The sequence below is a fragment of the Stegostoma tigrinum genome, chromosome 21, assembly GCF_030684315.1.
Source record: "Stegostoma tigrinum isolate sSteTig4 chromosome 21, sSteTig4.hap1, whole genome shotgun sequence".
In the NCBI taxonomy this organism is placed as follows: Eukaryota; Metazoa; Chordata; class Chondrichthyes; order Orectolobiformes; family Stegostomatidae; genus Stegostoma; species Stegostoma tigrinum.
The window spans coordinates 55,896,594-55,919,631 of record NC_081374.1 but is presented as its reverse complement, the minus strand read 5'-3'; the positions used below and the strand labels follow the sequence as shown (position 1 = coordinate 55,919,631).

The 23,038-nt window shown below is 48.9% G+C and overlaps 1 protein-coding gene across 8 annotated transcripts in view; it reads right to left on the bottom strand.

Annotated features, from left to right (window-relative positions):
• LOC132210852 (utrophin-like) overlaps positions 1 to 23,038 on the bottom strand; it is a 245,844-nt gene that overhangs the window by 97,807 nt on the left and 124,999 nt on the right. For 6 of the 8 annotated variants that reach the window (XM_059653528.1, XM_059653531.1, XM_059653524.1 and 3 more), the window contains one exon: positions 20,397 to 20,509. The exons of the other annotated variants lie outside the window; for them this stretch is intronic. The gene's annotated coding sequence lies outside the window, so the exon portion shown is untranslated. The remainder of the gene's footprint in view (positions 1 to 20,396; positions 20,510 to 23,038) is intronic. 8 annotated transcript variants of the gene reach the window in all.

Genomic DNA, 23,038 nt, shown 5'->3' with positions numbered 1-23,038 from the left:
CTGCGTCCCATTTCTCTCAGTCACTGCGTCCCATTTCACGCAGTCACTTCATCCCATTTCCCTCTGTCACTGCATCCCATTTCCCTCAGTCACTTCATCCCATTTCAATCAGTCACGGCCTCCCATTTCAATCAGTCACGGCCTCCCATTTCCCTCTGTCACTGGCTAGCACGAGGGGTCATAGTTTTAAGCTGGTTGGTGGAAAGTATAGAGGGGATGTCAGAGGCAGGTTCTTTACGCAGAGAGTTGTGAGAGCATGGAATGCGTTGCCAGCAGCAGTTGTGGAAGCAAGGTCATTGGGGTCATTTAAGAGACTGCTGGACATGCATATGGTCACAGAAATTTGAGGGTGCATACATGAGGATCAATGGTCGGGACAACATTGTGGGCTGAAGGGCCTGTTCTGTGCTGTACTGTTCTATGTTCTATGTTCTATGCATCCCATTTCCCTCAGTCACTCCCTCCCATTTCAGTCAGTCACCCCCTCCCATTTCAGTCAGTCACTCCCTCCCATTTCACTCAGTCACTGCATCGCATTTCCCTCAGTCACGACATCGCATTTCCCTCAGTCAATGCATCACATTTCCCTCAGTCAATGCATCACATTACCCTCAGTCAGAGCATACCACATCCCTCTGTCACTGCATCCCATTTCCCACATTCACTGCATCTCCTTTCCCTCAGTCACTGCATCCCATTACCCTCAGTCACTGCATCACATTTCCCTCAGTCACTGCATCCCATTTCGCTGAGGCACTGCATCCCATTTCACTAAGTCACTGCATCCCATTTCACTCAGTCACTGCATCCCAGGTCCCAAAGTCACTGCATCTCCTTTCCTCAGTCACTGCATCCCATTACACTCAGTCACTGCATCCCATTACATTCAGTCACTGCATTCCATTACACTCAGCCACTGCACCCCATTTCACTCAATCACTGCAACCCATTTCCCAGAGTCACTGCATCCCATTACACTCAGTCACTGCATCCCATTTCATGCAGTCACTGCGTCCCATTTGACTCAGTCTGAGCATCCCATTTAACTGAGACAGTAAATCTCATTGAACTGAGACAGTATATCCCATTACCCTCAGTCACAGCATTCCATTTCCCTCAGTCACTGCATCTCATTTGCCTCAGTCACTGCATCTCATTTGCCTCAGTCACTGCATCTCATTTGCCTCAGTCACTGCATCTCATTTGCCTCAGTCACTGCATCTCATTTGCCTCCGTCACTGCATCTCATTTCCCTCCGTCACTGCATCTCATTTCCCTCCGTCACTGCATCTCATTTTACTCAGCCACTGCATCCCATTTCACTCAGTCACAGCATCCCATTTGACTCAGTCACTACATCCGATTTAACGGAGACAGTGAATCCTATTCAACTGAGACAGTGCGTCCATTTCCCTCAGTCACCGCACCCTATTTCCCACAGTCACCGCATTCCATTCCCCTCAGTCACCGCATCCCATTTCAGTCAGTCACCGCATCCCATTTCAGTCAGTCACCGCATCCCATTACCCTCAGTCATGGCATCCCATTACCCTCAGTCATGGCATCCCATTACCCTGTCACTGCATCCCATGAACTTCAGTGAAACGATGCCATTTCAAACAGACACTGCATCTCCTTTCCCTCAGTCAGAGCATCCCATTTCACTCAGTCAGAGCATCCCATTTCACTCAGTCAGAGCATCCCATTTCACTGAGACACTGCATCACATTACCCTCAGTCACAGCATTCCATTTCCCTCAGTCACGGCATCTCATTTCCCTCCGTCACTGCATCTCATTTCCCTCAGTCACTGCATCCCATTGCCCTCAGTCACTGCATCCCATTGCCCTCAGTCACTGCATTCCATTTCACTCAGTCACTGCATCCCATTTCCCACAGTCACTGCATCTCCTATCCCTCATTCACTGCATCCCATTACCCACAGTCACCGCATCGTGTTACCCTCAGTCACTGTATCACATTACCCTCAGTCACTGCACCCATTTCCCACAGTCACTGCATCCCATTTCTCACAGTCACTGCATCCCATTGCCCTCAGTCACTGCAGCCCATTTCAAACAGACAGTGCATCTCCTTTCCCGCAGCCACTGCATCTCAGTTCACAAAGCCACTGCATCCCATTGCCCTCAGTCACTGCATCCCATTTAACGGACACAGTGAATCCCATTTAACCCAGACAGTGCATCCATTTCACTCAGTCATTGCATCCCATTACCCTCAGTCACTGCATCCCATTACCCTGTCACTGCATCCCATGAACTTCAGTCACAGGATCCCATTTCAAACAGACACTGCATCTCCTTTCCCTCAGTCACTGCATCCCATTTCGCACAGCCACTGCATCCCATTTCGCACAGCCACTGCATCCCATTTCACTCAGTCACTGCAGCTCATTTCACTCAGTCACTGCAGCTCATTTCACTCAGTCACAGCATCCCATTTCACTCAGTGACTGCAACCCATTACCCTCAGTCACAGCATCCCATTACCCTCAGTCACTGCATCCCATTCATCTCAGTCACTGCATCCCATTTCCCACATTCACTGCATCTCCTTTCCCTCAGTCACTGCATCCCATTTCCCTCAGTCACTGAAACCCATTTCGCACTGTAACTGCATCTCCCTTCCCTCAGTCACTGCATCGCATTTCACTCAGTCACTGCATCCCATGACCCTCAGTCACTGCATCCCATGACGCTCAGTCACTGCATCCCATTTCACTCAGTCACTGCATTCCATTTCACACAGTCACTGCATTCCATTTCACACAGTCACTGCATCCCATTACCCTCAGTCACTGCATCACATTTCACCCAGTCACTGCAACCCATTTCCCATAGTCACTGCATCTCCTTTCCTCAGTCACTGCATCACATTACCCTCAGTCCCAGCGTCCCATTTCACTCAGTCACTGCATCCCATTTCACTCAGTCACTGTATCCCATTTCACTTAGTCACTGTATCGCATGACCCTCAGTCACTGCATCGCACGACCCTCAGTGACTGCATCGTACGACCCTCAGTGACTGCATCCCATTTCACTCAGTCACTGCATCCTATTTCACTCAGTCACTGCATCCCATTTCCCACAGTCACTGCATCTCCTTACGTCAGTCACAGCATCCAATTTCACTCAGTCACTGCATCCCAGTTCACTCAGTCACTGCATCTCATTTCAGTCAGTCACTCCCTCCCATTTCAGTCAGTCACTCCCTCCCATTTCAGTCAGTCACTCCCTCCCATTTCAGTCAGTCACTCCCTCCAATTTCAGTGAGTCACTGCATCCCATTTCCCTCATTCACTGCAACCCATTTCGCACTGTCACTGCATCACCATTCCCTCAGTCACTGCATCGCATTTCACTCAGTCACTGCATCCCATTTCACTCAGTCACTGCATCCCATATCACTCAGTCACTGCATCCCATATCACTCAGTCACTGCATCACATTTCATTCAGTCACTGCAACCCATTTCCCATGGGCACTGCATCTCCTTTCCTCAGTCACTGCATCACATTACCCTCAGTCACTGCATCACATTACCCTCAGTCCCAGCATCCCATTTCACTCAGTGCCTGCATGCCATTTCACTGAGTCCTGCATGCCATTTCACCGAGTCACTCCCTCCCATTACACTCAGTCACTCCCTCCCATTTCACTCAGTCACTCCCTCCCATTTAGGTCAGTCACTCCCTCCCATTTAGGTCACTCCTTCCAATTTCAGTCAGTCACTGCATCTCATTTCCCTCAGTCACTGCATCTCATTTCCCTCAGTCACTGCATCTCATTTCCCTCCGTCAGTGCATCTCATTTCACTCAGCCATTGCATCCCATTTCACTCAGCCACTGCATCCCATTTGACTCAGTCACTACATCCTATTTAACGGAGACAGTGAATCCTATTCAACTGAGACAGTGCATCCATTTTCCTCAGTCACCGCACCCTATTTCCCACAGTCACCGCATTCCATTCCCCTCAGTCACCGCATCCCATTTCAGTCAGTCACCGCATCCCATGTCAGTCAGTCACCGCATCCCATTTCCATCAGTCACTGCATCCCATGATCCTCAGTCACTGCATCCCATGACTCTCAGTCACTGAATCCCATGACCCTCAGTCACTGCATCCCATTTCACACAGCCACTGCATCCCATTACCCTCAGTCATGGCATCCCACGAACTTCAGTGAAAGGATGTCATTTCAAACAGACACTGCATCTCCTTTCCCTCAGTCACAGGATCCTATTTCACTCAGTCAGAGCATCCCATTTCACTCAGTCAGAGCATCCCATTTCACTGAGACACTGCATCCCATTACCCTCTGTCACTGCATTCCATTTCCCTCAGTCACTGCATCTCATCTCCCTCCGTCACTGCATCTCATTTCCCTCCGTCACTGCATCCCATTTCACTCAGCCACTGCATCCCATTTCACTCAGCCACTGCATCCCATTTCACTCAGCCACCGCATCCCATTTCCATCAGTCACTGCATCCCATGACCTCAGTCACTGCAACCCATGATCCTCAGTCACTGAATCCCATAACCCTCAGTCACTGCATCCCGTTTCACACAGCCACTGCATCCCATTTCACTCAGTCACTGCATCCCATTGCCCTCAGTCATTGAAACCCCTTGCCCTCAGTCACTGCATCCCATTTCCCACAGTCACTGCATCCCATTTCCCACAGTCACTGCACCCATTTCCCACAGTCACTGCATCCCATTTCCCACAGTCACTGCATCCCATTGCCCTCAGTCACTGCATCCCATTGCCCTCAGTCACTCCCTCCCATTTCAAGCAGACACTGCATCTCCTTTCCCGCAGTCACTGCATCTCAGTTCACAAAGCCACTGCATCCCATTGCCCTCAGTCATTGCATCCCATTACCCTCAGTCACTGTATCCCATTACCCTGTCACTGCATCCCATGAACTTCAGTCACAGGATCCCATTTCAAACAGACTCTGCATCTCCTTTCCGTCAGTCACTGCATCCCATTTCACACAGCCACTGCATCCCATTTCGCACAGCCACTGCATCCCATTTCACTGATTAACTGCAGCTCATTTCACTCAGTCACTGCATCCCATTCATCTCAGTCACTGCATCCCATTTCCCAGATTCACTGCATCTCCTTTCCCTCAGTCACTGCATCCCATTTCAGTCAGTCACTGCATCCCATTTCCCTCAGTCACTGAAACCCATTACCCTCAGTCACTGAATCCCATTTCACTCAGTCACTGGATCCCATATCACTCAGTCACTGGATCCCATTTCATGCAGTCACTGCGTCCCATTTCATGCAGTCACTGCGTCCCATTTCACTCAGTCTGAGCATCCCATTTGACTCAGTCAGAGCATCCCATTTAACTGAGACAGTAAATCTCATTGAACTGAGACAGTATATCCCATTACCCTCAGTCACAGCATTCCATTTCCCTCAGTCACTGCATCTCATTTGCCTCAGTCACTGCATCTCATTTGCCTCCGTCACTGCGTCTCATTTCCCTCCGTCACTGCATCTCATTTCCCTCCGTCACTGCATCTCATTTTACTCAGCCACTGCATCCCATTTCACTCAGTCACAGCATCCCATTTGACTTAGTCACTACATCCGATTTAACGGAGACAGTGAATCCTATTCAACTGAGACAGTGCGTCCATTTCCCTCAGTCACCGCACCCTATTTCCCACAGTCACCGCATTCCATTCCCCTCAGTCACCGCATCCCATTTCAGTCAGTCACCGCATCCCATTTCAGTCAGTCACCGCATCCCATTACCCTCAGTCATGGCATCCCATTACCCTGTCACTGCATCCCATGAACTTCAGTGAAACGATGCCATTTCAAACAGACACTGCATCTCCTTTCCCTCAGTCAGAGCATCCCATTTCACTCAGTCAGAGCATCCCATTTCACTGAGACACTGCATCACATTACCCTCAGTCACAGCATTCCATTTCCCTCAGTCATGGCATCTCATTTCCCTCCGTCACTGCATCCCATTGCCCTCAGTCACTGCATCCCATTGCCCTCAGTCACTGCATTCCATTTCACTCAGTCACTGCATCCCATTTCCCACAGTCACTGCATCTCCTATCCCTCATTCACTGCATCCCATTACCCACAGTCACTGCATCGTGTTACCCTCAGTCACTGTATCACATGACCCTCAGTCACTGCACCCATTTCCCACAGTCACTGCATCCCATTGCCCTCAGTCACTGCATCCCATTTCAAACAGACACTGCATCTCCTTTCCCGCAGCCACTGCATCTCAGTTCACAAAGCCACTGCATCCCATTGCCCTCAGTCACTGCATCCCATTTCACAGAGTCACTGCATCCCATTTAACGGTCACAGTGAATCACATTTAACCCAGACAGTGCATCCATTTCACTCAGTCATTGCATCCCATTACCCTCACTCACTTCAGTCACAGGATCCCATTTCAAACAGACACTGCATCTCCTTTCCCTCAGTCACTGCATCCCATTTCGCACAGCCACTGCATCCCATTTCGCACAGCCACTGCATCCCATTTCACTCATTCACTGCAGCTCATTTCACTCAGTCACTGCAGCTCATTTCACTCAGTCACAGCATCCCATTTCACTCAGTGACTGCAACCCATTACCCTCAGTCACAGCATCCCATTTCCATCAGTCACTGCATCCCATTCATCTCAGTCACTGCATCCCATTTCCCACATTCACTGCATCTCCTTTCCCTCAGTCACTGCATCCCATTTCCCTCAGTCACTGAAGCCCATTTCGCACTGTAACTGCATCTCCCTTCCCTCAGTCACTGCATCGTATTTCACTCAGTCACTGCATCCCATGACCCTCAGTCACTGCATCCCATGACGCTCAGTCACTGCATCCCATTTCACTCAGTCACTGCATTCCATTTCACACAGTCACTGCATCCCATTACCCTCAGTCACTGCATCCCATTACCCTTAGTCACTACATCACATTTCACCCAGTCACTGCAACCCATTTCCCATAGTCACTGCATCTCCTTTCCTCAGTCACTGCATCACATTACCCTCAGTCCCAGCATCCCATTTCACTCAGTCACTGCATCGCACGACCCTCAGTCACTGCATCGCACGACCCTCAGTGACTGCATCGCACGACCCTCAGTGACTGCATCGCACGACCCTCAGTGACTGCATCGCACGACCCTCAGTGACTGCATCCCATTTCACTCAGTCACTGCATCCCATTTCACTCAGTCACTGCATCCCAGTTCATTCAGTCACTGCATCTCATTTCAGTCAGTCACTCCCTCCCATTTCAGTCAGTCACTCCCTCCCATTTCAGTCAGTCACTCCCTCCCATTTCAGTGAGTCACTGCATCCCATTTCCCTCATTCACTGCAACCCATTTCGCACTGTCACTGCATCACCATTCCCTCAGTCACTGCATCGCATTTTACTCAGTCACTGCATCCCATATCACTCAGTCACTGCATCCCATATCACTCAGTCACTGCATCACATTTCATTCAGTCACTGCAACCCATTTCCCATGGGCACTGCATCTCCTTTCCTCAGTCACTGCATCACATTACCCTCAGTCCCTGCATCCCATTTCACTCAGTGCCTGCATGCCACTTCACTGAGTCACTGCATGCCATTTCACCGAGTCACTCCCTCCCATTACACTCAGTCACTCCCTCCCATTTCACTCAGTCACTCCCTTACATTTAGGTCAATCACTCCCTCCCATTTAGGTCACTCCTTCCAATTTCAGTCAGTCACTGCATCTCATTTCCCTCAGTCACTGCATCTCATTTCCCTCAGTCAGTGCATCTCATTTCCCTCCGTCAGTGCATCTCATTTCACTCAGCCACTGCATCCCATTTCACTCAGCCACTGCATCCCATTTGACTCAGTCACTACAACCTATTTAACGGAGACAGTGAATCCTATTCAACTGAGACAGTGCATCCATTTCCCTCAGTCACCGCACCCTATTTCCCACAGTCACCGCATTCCATTCCCCACAGTCACCGCATCCCATTTCAGTCAGTCACCGCATCCCATTTCCATCAGTCACTGCATCCCATGATCCTCAGTCACTGCATCCCATGATCCTCAGTCACTGAATCCCATGACTCTCAGTCACTGAATCCCATGACTCTCAGTCACTGAATCCCATGACCCTCAGTCACTGAATCCCATTTCACTCAGTCACTGCATCCCATTTCACACAGCCACTGCATCCCATTACCCTCAGTCATGGCATCCCATGAACTTCAGTGAAAGGATGCCATTTCAAACAGACACTGCATCTCCTTTCCCTCAGTCACAGGATCCTATTTCACTCAGTCAGAGCATCCCATTTCACTCAGTCAGAGCATCCCATTTCACTGAGACACTGCATCCCATTACCCTCTGTCACTGCATTCCATTTCCCTCAGTCACTGCATCTCATCTCCCTCCGTCACTGCATCTCATTTCCCTCCGTCACTGCATCCCATTTCACTCAGCCACTGCATCCCATTTCACTCAGCCACTGCATCCCATTTCACTCAGACACTGCATCCCATTTCACTCAGTCACCGCATCCCATTTCCATCAGTCACTGCATCCCATGACCTCAGTCACTGAATCCCATGATCCTCAGTCACTGAATCCCATGATCCTCAGTCACTGCATACCGTTTCACACAGCCACTGCATCCCATTTCACACAGCCACTGCATCCCATTTCACTCAGTCACTGCATCCCATTGCCCTCAGTCACTGCATCCCATTGTCCTCAGTCACTGCATCCCATTTCCCACAGTCACTGCAACCCATTGCCCTCAGTCACTGCATCGCGTTACCCTCAGTCACTGCATCGCGTTACCCTCAGTCACTGCATCACATTACCCTCAGTCACTGCATCACATTACCCTCAGTCACTGCATCACATTACCCACAGTCACTGCATCCCATTTCCCACAGTCACTGCACCCATTTCCCACAGTCACTGCATCCCATTTCCCACAGTCACTGCATCCCATTGCCCTCAGTCACTGCATCCCATTGCCCTCAGTCACTGCATCCCATTTCAAGCAGACACTGCATCTCCTTTCCCGCAGTCACTGCATCTCAGTTCACAAAGCCACCGCATCCCATTGCCCTCAGTCATTGCATCCCATTACCCTCAGTCACTGCATCCCATTACCCTGTCACTACATCCCATGAACTTCAGTCACAGGATCCCATTTCAAACAGACACTGCATCTCCTTTCCCTCAGTCACTGCATCCCATTTCACTCAGTCACTGCATCCCATTTCAGTCAGTCACTCCCTCCCATTTCAGTCAGTCACTCCCATTTCAGTGAGTCACTGCATCCCATTTCCCTCAGTCACTGCAACCCATTTCGCACTGTCACTGCATCTCCATTCCCTCAGTCACTGCATCGCATTTCACTCAGTCACTGCATCCCATTGCCCTCAGTCATTGCATCCCATTACCCTCAGTCACTGCATCACATGACCCACAGTCACTGCATCCCATTTCACTCAGTCACTGCATCCCATTTCCCACATTCACTGCATCTCCTTTCCCTCAGTCACTGCATCGCATTTCACTCAGTTACTGCATGCCATGACCCACAGTCACTTCATCCCATTGCCCTCAGTCACTCCCTCCCATTTCAAGCAGACACTGCATCTCCTTTCCCGCAGTCACTGCATCTCAGTTCACAAAGCCACTGCATCCCATTGCCCTCAGTCATTGCATCCCATTACCCTCAGTCACTGTATCCCATTACCCTGTCACTGCATCCCATGAACTTCAGTCACAGGATCCCATTTCAAACAGACTCTGCATCTCCTTTCCGTCAGTCACTGCATCCCATTTCACACAGCCACTGCATCCCATTTCGCACAGCCACTGCATCCCATTTCACTGATTAACTGCAGCTCATTTCACTCAGTCACTGCATCCCATTTCCCAGATTCACTGCATCTCCTTTCCCTCAGTCACTGCATCCCATTTCAGTCAGTCACTGCATCCCATTTCCCTCAGTCACTGAAACCCATTACCCTCAGTCACTGAATCCCATTTCACTCAGTCACTGGATCCCATATCACTCAGTCACTGGATCCCATTTCATGCAGTCACTGCGTCCCATTTCACTCAGTCTGAGCATCCCATTTGACTCAGTCAGAGCATCCCATTTAACTGAGACAGTAAATCTCATTGAACTGAGACAGTATATCCCATTACCCTCAGTCACAGCATTCCATTTCCCTCAGTCACTGCATCTCATTTCCCTCAGTCACTGCATCTCATTTGCCTCCGTCACTGCATCTCATTTCCCTCCGTCACTGCATCTCATTTCCCTCCGTCACTGCATCTCATTTTACTCAGCCACTGCATCCCATTTCACTCAGTCACAGCATCCCATTTGACTTAGTCACTACATCCGATTTAACGGAGACAGTGAATCCTATTCAACTGAGACAGTGCGTCCATTTCCCTCAGTCACCGCACCCTATTTCCCACAGTCACCGCATTCCATTCCCCTCAGTCACCGCATCCCATTTCAGTCAGTCACCGCATCCCATTTCAGTCAGTCACCGCATCCCATTACCCTCAGTCATGGCATCCCATTACCCTGTCACTGCATCCCATGAACTTCAGTGAAACGATGCCATTTCAAACAGACACTGCATCTCCTTTCCCTCAGTCAGAGCATCCCATTTCACTCAGTCAGAGCATCCCATTTCACTGAGACACTGCATCACATTACCCTCAGTCACAGCATTCCATTTCCCTCAGTCATGGCATCTCATTTCCCTCCGTCACTGCATCTCATTTCCCTCAGTCACTGCATCCCATTGCCCTCAGTCACTGTATCCCATTACCCTGTCACTGCATCCCATGAACTTCAGTCACAGGATCCCATTTCAAACAGACTCTGCATCTCCTTTCCGTCAGTCACTGCATCCCATTTCACACAGCCACTGCATCCCATTTCGCACAGCCACTGCATCCCATTTCACTGATTAACTGCAGCTCATTTCACTCAGTCACTGCATCCCATTCATCTCAGTCACTGCATCCCATTTCCCAGATTCACTGCATCTCCTTTCCCTCAGTCACTGCATCCCATTTCAGTCAGTCACTGCATCCCATTTCCCTCAGTCACTGAAACCCATTACCCTCAGTCACTGAATCCCATTTCACTCAGTCACTGGATCCCATATCACTCAGTCACTGGATCCCATTTCATGCAGTCACTGCGTCCCATTTCACTCAGTCTGAGCATCCCATTTGACTCAGTCAGAGCATCCCATTTAACTGAGACAGTAAATCTCATTGAACTGAGACAGTATATCCCATTACCCTCAGTCACAGCATTCCATTTCCCTCAGTCACTGCATCTCATTTCCCTCAGTCACTGCATCTCATTTCCCTCAGTCACTGCATCTCATTTGCCTCAGTCACTGCATCTCATTTCCCTCTGTCACTGCATCTCATTTCCCTCCGTCATGCATCTCATTTCCCTCCGTCACTGCATCTCATTTTACTCAGCCACTGCATCCCATTTCACTCAGTCACAGCATCCCATTTGACTTAGTCACTACATCCGATTTAACGGAGACAGTGAATCCTATTCAACTGAGACAGTGCGTCCATTTCCCTCAGTCACCGCACCCTATTTCCCACAGTCACCGCATTCCATTCCCCTCAGTCACCGCATCCCATTTCAGTCAGTCACCGCATCCCATTTCAGTCAGTCACCGCATCCCATTACCCTCAGTCATGGCATCCCATTACCCTGTCACTGCATCCCATGAACTTCAGTGAAACGATGCCGTTTCAAACAGACACTGCATCTCCTTTCCCTCAGTCAGAGCATCCCATTTCACTCAGTCAGAGCATCCCATTTCACTGAGACACTGCATCACATTACCCTCAGTCACAGCATTCCATTTCCCTCAGTCATGGCATCTCATTTCCCTCCGTCACTGCATCTCATTTCCCTCAGTCACTGCATCCCATTGCCCTCAGTCACTGCATCCCATTGCCCTCAGTCACTGCATTCCATTTCACTCAGTCACTGCATCCCATTTCCCACAGTCACTGCATCTCCTATCCCTCATTCACTGCATCCCATTACCCACAGTCACTGCATCGTGTTACCCTCAGTCACTGTATCACATGACCCTCAGTCACTGCACCCATTTCCCACAGTCACTGCATCCCATTTCCCACAGTCACTGCATCCCATTGCCCTCAGTCACTGCAGCCCATTTCAAACAGACACTGCATCTCCTTTCCCGCAGCCACTGCATCTCAGTTCACAAAGCCACTGCATCCCATTGCCCTCAGTCACTGCATCCCATTTCACAGAGTCACTGCATCCCATTTAACGGACACAGTGAATCACATTTAACCCAGACAGTGCTTCCATTTCACTCAGTCATTGCATCCCATTACCCTCACTCACTGCATCCCATTACCCTGTCACTGCATCCCATGAACTTCAGTCACAGGATCCCATTTCAAACAGACACTGCATCTCCTTTCCCTCAGTCACTGCATCCCATTTCGCACAGCCACTGCATCCCATTTCGCACAGCCACTGCATCCCATTTCACTCATTCACTGCAGCTCATTTCACTCAGTCACTGCAGCTCATTTCACTCAGTCACAGCATCCCATTTCACTCAGTCACAGCATCCCATTTCACTCAGTGACTGCAACCCATTACCCTCAGTCACAGCATCCCATTTCCATCAGTCACTGCATCCCATTCATCTCAGTCACTGCATCCCATTTCCCACATTCACTGCATCTCCTTTCCCTCAGTCACTGCATCCCATTTCCCTCAGTCACTGAAACCCATTTCGCACTGTAACTGCATCTCCCTTCCCTCAGTCACTGCATCGTATTTCACTCAGTCACTGCATCCCATGACCCTCAGTCACTGCATCCCATGACGCTCAGTCACTGCATCCCATTTCACTCAGTCACTGCATTCCATTTCACACAGTCACTGCATCCCATTACCCTCAGTCACTGCATCCCATTACCCTTAGTCACTGCATCACATTTCACCCAGTCACTGCAACCCATTTCCCATAGTCACTGCATCTCCTTTCCTCAGTCACTGCATCACATTACCCTCAGTCCCAGCATCCCATTTCACTCAGTCACTGCATCGCACGACGCTCAGTCACTGCATCGCACGACCCTCAGAGACTGCATCGCACGACCCTCAGTGACTGCATCGCACGACCCACAGTGACTGCATCGCACGACCCTCAGTGACTTCATCGCACGACCCTCAGTGACTGCATCCCATTTCACTCAGTCACTGCATCCCATTTCACTCAGTCACTGCATCCCAGTTCATTCAGTCACTGCATCTCATTTCAGTCAGTCACTCCCTCCCATTTCAGTCAGTCACTCCCTCCCATTTCAGTCAGTCACTCCCTCCCATTTCAGTGAGTCACTGCATCCCATTTCCCTCATTCACTGCAACCCATTTCGCACTGTCACTGCATCACCATTCCCTCAGTCACTGCATCGCATTTTACTCAGTCACTGCATCGCATTTTACTCAGTCACTGCATCCCATATCACTCAGTCACTGCATCCCATATCACTCAGTCACTGCATCACATTTCATTCAGTCACTGCAACCCATTTCCCATGGGCACTGCATCTCCTTTCCTCAGTCACTGCATCACATTACCCTCAGTCACTGCATCACATTACCCTCAGTCCCTGCATCCCATTTCACTCAGTGCCTGCATGCCACTTCACCGAGTCACTCCCTCCCATTACACTCAGTCACTCCCTCCCATTTCACTCAGTCACTCCCTTACATTTAGGTCAGTCACTCCCTCCCATTTAGGTCACTCCTTCCAATTTCAGTCAGTCACTGCATCTCATTTCCCTCAGTCACTGCATCTCATTTCCCTCAGTCAGTGCATCTCATTTCCCTCAGTCAGTGCATCTCATTTCACTCAGCCACTGCATCCCATTTCACTCAGCCACTGCATCCCATTTCACTCAGCCACTGCATCCCATTTCACTCAGTCACTACAACCTATTTAACGGAGACAGTGAATCCTATTCAACTGAGACAGTGCATCCATTTCCCTCAGTCACCGCACCCTATTTCCCACAGTCACCGCATTCCATTCCCCACAGTCACCGCATCCCATTTCAGTCAGTCACCGCATCCCATTTCCATCAGTCACTGCATCCCATGATCCTCAGTCACTGAATCCCATGACCCTCAGTCACTGAATCCCATGATCCTCAGTCACTGAATCCCATGACCCTCAGTCACTGCATCCCATTTCACTCAGTCACTGCATCCCATTTCACACAGCCACTGCATCCCATTACCCTCAGTCATGGCATCCCATGAACTTCAGTGAAAGGATGCCATTTCAAACAGACACTGCATCTCCTTTCCCTCAGTCACAGGATCCTATTTCACTCAGTCAGAGCATCCCATTTCACTCAGTCAGAGCATCCCATTTCACTGAGACACTGCATCCCATTACCCTCTGTCACTGCATTCCATTTCCCTCAGTCACTGCATCTCATCTCCCTCCGTCACTGCATCTCATTTCCCTCCGTCACTGCATCCCATTTCACTCAGCCACTGCATCCCATTTCACTCAGACTCTGCATCCCATTTCACTCAGTCACCGCATCCCATTTCCATCAGTCACTGCATCCCATGACCTCAGTCACTGAATCCCATAACCCTCAGTCACTGCATACCGTTTCACACAGCCACTGCATCCCATTTCACACAGCCACTGCATCCCATTTCACACAGCCACTGCATCCCATTTCACTCAGTCACTGCATCCCATTGCCCTCAGTCACTGCATCCCATTGCCCTCAGTCACTGCATCCCATTGTCCTCAGTCACTGCATCCCATTTCCCACAGTCACTGCAACCCATTTCCCACAGTCATTGCATCGCGTTACCCTCAGTCACTGCATCACATTACCCTCAGTCACTGCATCACATTACCCTCAGTCACTGCATCACATTACCCACAGTCACTGCATCCCATTTCCCACAGTCACTGCACCCATTTCCCACAGTCACTGCATCCCATTTCCCACAGTCACTGCATCCCATTGCCCTCAGTCACTGCATCCCATTGCCCTCAGTCACTGCATCCCATTTCAAGCAGACACTGCATCTCCTTTCCCGCAGTCACTGCATCTCAGTTCACAAAGCCACCGCATCCCATTGCCCTCAGTCATTGCATCCCATTACCCTCAGTCACTGCATCCCATTACCCTGTCACTGCATCCCATGAACTTCAGTCACAGGATCCCATTTCAAACAGACACTGCATCTCCTTTCCCTCAGTCACTGCATCCCATTTCACTCAGTCACTGCATCCCATTTCAGTCAGTCACTCCCTCCCATTTCAGTCAGTCACTCCCATTTCAGTGAGTCACTGCATCCCATTTCCCTCAGTCACTGCAACCCATTTCGCACTGTCACTGCATCTCCATTCCCTCAGTCACTGCATCGCATTTTACTCAGTCACTGCATCCCATTTCCCACATTCACTGCATCTCCTTTCCCTCAGTCACTGCATCGCATTTCACTCAGTTACTGCATGCCATGACCCACAGTCACTGCATCCCATTACGCTCAGTCACTGCATCGCTTTTCACTCAGTCACTGCATCCCATGACGCTCAGTCACTGCATCCCATGACGCTCAGTCACTGCATCCCATGACCCTCAGTCACTGCATCCCATGACCCTCAGTCACTGCATCCCATGACCCTCAGTCACTGCATCCCATGACCCTCAGTCACTGCATCCCATGACCCTCAGTCACTGCATCCCATGACCCTCAGTCACTGCATCCCATTACCCTCAGTCACTGCATCCCATTACCCTTAGTCACTGCATTCCAATAATTTCAGTCGCAGGATCCCATTTCAAACAGACACTGCATTTCCTTTGCCGCAGTCCCTGCGTCCCAGTTCACTCAGTCACTGCATCCCATTGCCCTCAGTCACTGCATCCCATTGCCCTCAGTCACTGCATCCCATTTCACTCAGTCACTGCATCCCATTTCACACAGATACTGCATCCCATTTCACTCAGACAATGCATCCCATTACCCTCAGTCACTGCATCCAATTACCCTCAGTCACTGCATCCCATTTCCATCATTCACTGCATCCCACTTCACTCAGTCACTGCATCCCATCTCCCTCAGTCACAGCATCCCACTTCCATCAGTCACTGCATCCCACTTCTATCATTCAGGGCGTCTCCTTTCCCTCAGTCACTGCGTCCCATTTCCATCAGTGACTGCATCCCATTTCCCACAGTCACTGCATCCCATTTCACTCAGTCACTGCATCACATTTCACTCAGTCACTGCATCCCATCACCCTCAGTCTCTGCATCCCATTTCACTCAGTCACAGCATCCCACTTCCATCAGTCACTGCATCCCATTTCACTCAGTCACTGCGTCCCTGTTCATCAGTGACAGCATCCCATTTCCCTCAGTCACTGCATCCCATTGCCCTCAGTCACTGCATCCCATTTCCCTCAGTCACTGCATCCCACTTCACTCAGTCACTGCATCCCACTTCACTCAGTCACTGCATCCCATTTCTCACAGTCACTGCACCCATTTCAGTCAGTCACTGCATCCCATTTCCATCATTCACTGCATCCCATTTCACTCAGTCACTGCATCCCATCTCCCTCAGTCTCTGCATCCCATTTCACTCAGTCACTGCATCCCACTTCCATCAGTCACTGCATCCCACTTCCATCAGTCACGGCGTCTCTTTTCCCTCAGTCACTGCGTCCCATGTCCATCAGTGACTGCATCCCGTTTCCCACAGTCACTGCATCCCATTTCCATCAGTCACTGCATCCCATTGCCCTCAGTCACTGCATCCCATTGACCTCAGTCACTGCATCCCATTTCAAACAGACACTGCATCTCCATTCCCACAGTCACAGCATCTCAATTCACACAGCCACTGCATCCCAGTTCACACAGCCACTGTATCCCATTTCACACAGCCACTGCATCCCATTGCCCTCAGTCACCATCCCATTGCCCTCAGTCACTGCATCTCATTTCACTCAGTCACTGCATCCCATTTCACTCAGTCACTGCATCCCATTTCACTCAGTCACTGCATCCTATTTCCCTCAGTCACTGCATCCCCTTTCCTCAGTCACTGCATCTACTTTCCTCAGTCACTGCATCCCATTTCACTCAGTCACTAGATCCCATTTAACAGTCACTGCACCCCATTTCACAGAGTCACTGCATCCATTTCCTTCAGTCACTGCATCCCATTTCACTCAGTCACTGCAGCTCATTTCACTCAGTCACTGCAGCTCATTTCACTCAGTCACTGCAGATCATTTCACTTAGTCACTGCATCCCATTTCACTCAGTGACTGCAACCCATTACCCTCAGTCACAGCATCCCATTTCCATCAGTCACTGCATCCCATTCATCTCAGTCACTGAATTCCATTTCCCTCATTCACTGCATCCCATTTCCATCAGTCACCGCATCCCATTCCCCACAGTCACCGCATCCCATTCCCCACAGTCACCGCATCCCATTAACTTCAGTCGCAGCATCCCAATTCACTCAGTCACTGCATCCCATTTCCCTCAGTCACTGCATCCCATTTCCCTCAGTCACTGCATCCCATTTCCCTCAGTCACTGCATCTCCTTTCCTCAGTCACTGCATCTCCTTTCCTCAGTCACTGCATCCCATTCCACTCAGTCACTACATCCCATTTAAAAGTCACTGCATCCCATTTCACAGAGTCACTGCATTCCATTTCCTTCAGTCACCTCATCCCATTACCCTCAGTCACTGCATCCCATTTCCCTCAGTCACTGCATCCCATTTCCATCATTCACTGCATCCCACTTCACACAGTCACTGCATCCCATCTGCCACAGTCACTGCATTCCACTTCCATCAGTCACTGCATCCCACTTCCATCATTCACGGCGTCTCCTTTCCCTCAGTCACTGCGTCTCATTTCCATCAGTGACTGCATCCCATTTCTCACAGTCACTGCACCCATTTCAGTCAGTCACTGCATCCCATTTCCATCATTCACTGCATCCCATTTCACTCAGTCACTGCATCCCATCTCCCTCAGTCTCTGCATCCCATTTCACTCAGTCACACCATCCCACTTCCATCAGTCACTGCATCCCACTTCCATCAGTCACGGCGTCTCTTTTCCCTCAGTCACTGCGTCCCATGTCCATCAGTGACTGCATCCCATTTCCCACAGTCACTGCATCCCATTTCCATCAGTCACTGCATCCCATTGCCCTCAGTCACTGCCTCCCATTGACCTCATTCACTGCATCCCATTTCAAACAGACACTGCATCTCCATTCCCAAAGTCACAGCATCTCAATTCACACAGCCACTGCATCCCAGTTCACACAGCCACTGTATCCCATTTCACACAGCCACTGCATCCCATTGCCCTCAGTCACTGCATCCCATTGCCCTCAGTCACTGCATCTCATTTCACTCAGTCACTGCATCCCCTTTCACTCAGTCACTGCATCCCATTACACTCAGTCAGTGCCTCCCATTTCCCTCAGTCACTGCATCCCATTTCACTCAGTCACTGCATCCCATTTCACGCAGACACTACATCCCATTTCCCTTAGTCAGTGCATCCCATTACCCTCAGTCACTGCATCCCAGTTCACACAATCACTGCCTCCCGTTTCACTGAGTCACTGCATCCCGTTTCACTGAGTCACTGCATCCCGTTTCACTGAGTCACTGAATCGCATTTGTTGTTTTCACTTGAATGCAATGGTCATGAATCTCCTCCAATGGCTGGTCATGTATTTCCAATGCAAAATTTTACCAAGTTTTGATTTTCAATTTTGATTACATGTGTCTCCTCTATTCTATAAGATGCTGCAATAAACTCAAATTTGATAAATCATAATTCAACCACCATTCCCTACAGAGTTAATTTCATCAAACAGATCCAATTAGAATTGTCACATTCCCAAATCCTGATTCAAGGTTTTCTCATTATGGGCCACGTGGTTAAGAAAAAAGACACTTAGAATCAGAGAGATGTACAGTGGGGAAACAGATCCTTTGGCCCAATTTGTCTCTGTTGACCAGATATCCTAAGTTAATTTAGTCCCATTTGCCGGCATTTGGCCCATATTCCTCTCAACCCGTCCTATTCATATACCCATCCACATGCCTTTTAAACGTACAAGCCTCCACCACATCCTCTGGCAGCTCATTCCATACATGCTGTTCGCTCTATCCACGTCCCTCGTAATTGTATAAACTTCCATATGGTCAGCCCTGAACTCCAAAGTTCCAAGAAATAGCTGCCTGTTCAAGCCCACGGTATACCTCCAACCTCCGATGCTCGTAACATCCTTGTAGATCTCTCTGAACCCTTTCAAGTTTACAACATACAACAAGACGGCACAGAATAGGCCCTTCGGCCCTCAATGGTGCGCCGACAACTTTCCTCTCGCAAGGAGACCAAAATCGATTGCAGTATTCCAAAAGCAGCCGAATCAATGTCCTACATGGCTGCTAAGTGATCTCCCAACTCCTATACTCAATGCACTGACCGATAAAGGTGAGCACACCAAATGTCTCATTCATATCCTTTCTACCGGTGGCTGTACTTTGATGGAACTACGAAACTGCACTCCAGCGTCTCTTTATTTAGCAACACTCCCCACAACCTTCAGTGTATACGTGCTGCCCTGATTTGCCTTTCCAAAAGGGAGCACCTCACATTTATCTGACCTCAACTCCATCTGCCACTCCTCAGTTTATTGGCCCTTGTCAATGTCCCATTGCATTCTGAGGTGACCTTCTTGGCTGGCTACTACACCTTGAATCATTGGGAAACTTACTAACCACACCTTCTATTTTCATATCCAAATCATTGCATCACTTCAACTCCCCCTCCCACACCCTGGACGACATGTCCATCCTGGGCCTCTTCCAGTGTCACAACCATACCACCCAGAAAGTAGAAGAGCAGCACCTCATATTCCGTCTCGGGAGCTTCCAACTCAATAGCCTCAATATGGACTTTGCCACCCTCAAAATCTCCCCACCCGCGAGCCTCATCCCAAGACTAGTTCCTCCCCTCATCCCTGCCTCCATGACCTGTCCGCCTTCTCTCCCACCTATCCACTCCTCCCACCTCACTGACCAACTCCCACCACTGCTTGGAATTATTGTTCTTTTCACACTTCATCAGCTCGACGTGATTTCTAAAATCTATTTTCCAATTGTTGGAAAAAGTGAGATAAAGTAAAAGAAGTTACATTCTTACCACTCGGGAAATCTCTGAATATTCTTCTGTTGAAAGGCCGCCAAGGAACGATGCAATTCTTGTGTCACAAACGCTGTGAGGGAGACATCTTTTTCGGTTCCACTAACTCCACCCTCAGGAAGACAAACCCACATAACATATCTAGCGACTTAAAGCATACTCTATTGTTGCCCAAGGTGGAGAGCTGGATGAACACAGCAGGCCAAGCAGCATCAGAGGAGCAAGAAAGCTTGTGTTTCGGGACGAGACCCTACTTCAGAAAATTGGCGCTGGAGAATCCGAGATGACAAGGTGTAAAGCCGGATGATACTGCTTGGCCTGCTGTGTTCATCCAGCTTTACACCTTCTTATCTCAGATTCTCCAGCATCTGCAGTTCCTACTGCCTCTATTGTTGCCCTTTCACTTTACTGAACTAATATGAGCCAGTAGTTTTGTTTAGGCCCATGTAATCTTACAGTTATTGGCCTGTACAAAATCCTGAATTAATTTTGATCGACTGACAGGAGGAGAGATGAATTTTATAGAAATTTTTGTTTTCTACCAATTTGCAGAGGGCATTGTGGGCGATTGGAGGACAGTGTTATTATCCTCCAGGTCTGCGGACTGCATCGTTACCAACTTGCCCATTTGTATATACATACAATATTCATTATGTACCAATGAAACATAATAAACCAATACTGCGTACTAAAAACAACCCTCACATATCAATGGAAATTTAATATTTATCACAGAGCTTGAAGGATTGAATTCAATGATACAAAGCAAAAACCAGTGAAGTAGAGTGCAGTTGGTCAGCACTTTTGCCTCTAAGTGGAGGTTTGCAGTTTGAGGCCACCCAAGAACAAGCAAGTTCTGTCTAACTCCAAGGGCAGCACGGTGGCTCAGTGGTTGGCACTGCTGACTCACAGCGCCAGGGACCCAGGTTCGATCCCACCGTTGGGCGATCTTCTGTGTGGAGTTTGTACATTCTGCCCATGCCTGCATGGGTTCCTGCTGGGTGCTCTGGTTTCCTCCCACAGTCCAAAGATGTGCACGCTAGGTGTCTGGGCCATGCCAAACTTGCCCATTGTGTTTAGGGATGTGTAGATTAGGTGTGTTAGTCATGGGAAATGTAGGGTTACTGAGGAAAGGGTCGGGGGATGAGTCAGGGTGAGATGCTCTTTGGAGGGTGGCCGTGGACTTGTTGGGTCAAAAGGGGCTTGTTTCCACACTGTAGGGATTCTATGATATGGAAGTATCTTTTGAAGTAGGCATTCATGGGTATGCTGTAACAGAGACCTTGAAATACTGCACAACAAATATTTGGAGATAGACTGTCAATTCAGACATAGCATCAAAAAAGGTCATAGAAGTTGTCACCGATATAAAGCAGGATTGATGAAAATCCAGCAGGAAATGGTGTCAAAAGGCTCAGTATCTTTTATTCACCTCCAGTTATTTTGTCCAAGGCACTGGATGCTGGCAGGATTGAAACATTTAAGAAATGCTTCACAAATCACATATAAGGACCTGCACATCTTTGAACAATGGGAGGAAACTGGCAGAAGCCCCTCGCAGACGCGGGGAGGACGTGTCAATTCCACTCAGATAGTTACCCAAGACTGGAATCTCAACTGGCTCCCCAGTGCATGAGCAGCTCTAACCACTGAGCAACTACCTTGCCCAGAAGGGGTTTTATAAGCGCATACATTATTTCCATTAATAGTTGGGGTAAGACAGATCCAATCCTCTATGTCCAATCAAAATAACATCTTGTAGATATCATGACAACAATCATAAATGATTTTGAATAAGTAAATCAAAAAAATTGAAATAGTTTCCAAGCCTAAATACTCAATATGGTGCATTTAAGATGAATAGCGCAACAACAAAAAGGCCATATTTTATGTGACCATCGGTAACACTTGAAAACTTGCAACAATATAGTCACCAGGAGAGATCTGGACTGGCTTGATGATGCACTCCTTCATACACTGCAATGAAACTCCAAAGATCACAAATTCTCCTTCAATACCGTGTTATAACAGTGACTGCATCAACCTGTGTTTATGGGCCTGACTGGAAGCCCACACAACATGCATAAACAAAAAAATAATCTAAGGTGATAGGTGAAATAAATGTATGTATGCAACGTCTTTGAAAAGCAATCATTTCTAGCGGATGCAAGCCCATAAGGAATCTCGTTTCGCAGATTATATTCATTTGCACTACAGTTCACGCCAGTCAGAATCAGTTTTCGTTTCATGACAGATAACTAAAATGTCCAAAACAATGAACTTTGTTTGATCAGAAGATTTTAAGTAAGGACTATGTCTTGTGTGAGCTGACGGCATTCGGGGATGGAGAAGGTACACTCACTGCTGGCATCTTGACACCATTGAATGAGCAAGCGTGGACGCAAACGTTGTAACAGGTAACAATTGGACAGGCAATATCTTTTGAGCTCCTTCCCAGCAGGCCTGTCATACTCTAAAGCTGTGCCAGACCCTCACTTACTCCACCTTACGTACTCTGCCTTTTTCTTTTCGACAAGAAGCACCTCTGTACCAGTCATCCAAGGCTCCTTAATCTTACCCCTTCTTACCTGTCTCAGAGGAACAAATTTATACATCACTCGCAACAACTGCTCCTTGAACAG